General features: G+C 44.2%; 1 protein-coding gene across 1 annotated transcript in view; it reads left to right on the top strand.

Moving 5' to 3' along the window:
• Positions 1-1,118, top strand: part of ADGRL3 (adhesion G protein-coupled receptor L3) — a 372,824-nt gene that overhangs the window by 221,253 nt on the left and 150,453 nt on the right. The gene's annotated exons all lie outside the window — the stretch shown is intronic.

The raw sequence follows: 1,118 nt of genomic DNA, 5'->3' as shown, positions 1-1,118 counted from the left end.
GGGGGTATTGCATATTTTATTTCACGTTCAATTGAATTTTGAACTTGTTCCAGCATTTGAAAACTCAGCCTGAAGACCCAGGGGTGAGAATTTGGTGGGGATGGCGCAGGCTCCCTTGTTCTCAGCCAGTGTCACAGGTCTCTGTGTCAAGGGACTGTCAGGCTGTGGATGACTTCCCAGCTGCTCCAGAGTGTCAGCCCCTCCAGGCAGCAGCCCTGAGTGGGTCATTGATTACCGGGAGTTAGTTTCACGCTTGTCATCCACTGTCAGATATAATGAGGTCGAGGTCTTTCATATTGGATGATCATAAAATCAACCTGAAATTTAACACGAGAGAAAGTACTTTTTATATATATATATATTTTTTTATTAGTCATTGTGGTTGTCCTGTAGAGGTGAAAGGCTGTCAAGGTCAGGGGGCTGCAGCGGGAGTCAGGCCGCACACATTCGCCCACTGGAGGGGGAATCCTGCGTTGTTTTCTCTAGAGATGGTTAAGAACCAAATATCTCTCTGCCCACTTTATTACACGTATGATTCATAACATCGTCAAATTATGAGCAAAAAGAAAAAATATACATATGTATTATTCCCTAAAATACACAAGTAAAAGAAATATACAATAAGTGTCATGGCACAAGCATCGTTAGGGACTTTGTCTTTGAATATTGTTGATCTGGTCCCTTAAGGAGGAAGGTTTTTCTCAGACAAGTTCCCTGTGTGTCCGTCATTCCGTACCCCGTGGCTTATGAGGCATGGTCTTCGTAAAGGTGACATTTCATTTTTTTCCCTAGCAAATATTTTGCTGAAATATTCAGTCATCATCCTTCGCTTGATAAAGAGAAGGGAGAACATGTATTTTTCTAAAGTTTTCTGTGGTATTAGAATCAGAAAATAAGCTCGGTGCCCATAGCTCAGTGGGTGGGGTGCTGGCCACATACACCGAGGCTGGCAGGTTACAGCCTGGCCCAGGCCAGCTAAACAACAATGATAACTGCAACAAAAAATAGCTGGGTGCTAAAGCAGGTGCCTGTAGTCCCAGTTACTTGGGAGGCTGAGGCAAGAGAATCACATAAGCCCAAGAGTTGGAGGTTGCTGTGAGCTGTGATGCCACAGCACT

This window comes from Otolemur garnettii, unplaced genomic scaffold (assembly GCF_000181295.1).
Source record: "Otolemur garnettii isolate 467f Iridium unplaced genomic scaffold, OtoGar3 scaffold00130, whole genome shotgun sequence".
In the NCBI taxonomy this organism is placed as follows: domain Eukaryota; kingdom Metazoa; phylum Chordata; class Mammalia; order Primates; family Galagidae; genus Otolemur; species Otolemur garnettii.
Note: the sequence above shows the minus strand (reverse complement) of the source record. Positions and strands in the feature narration are given on the sequence as shown.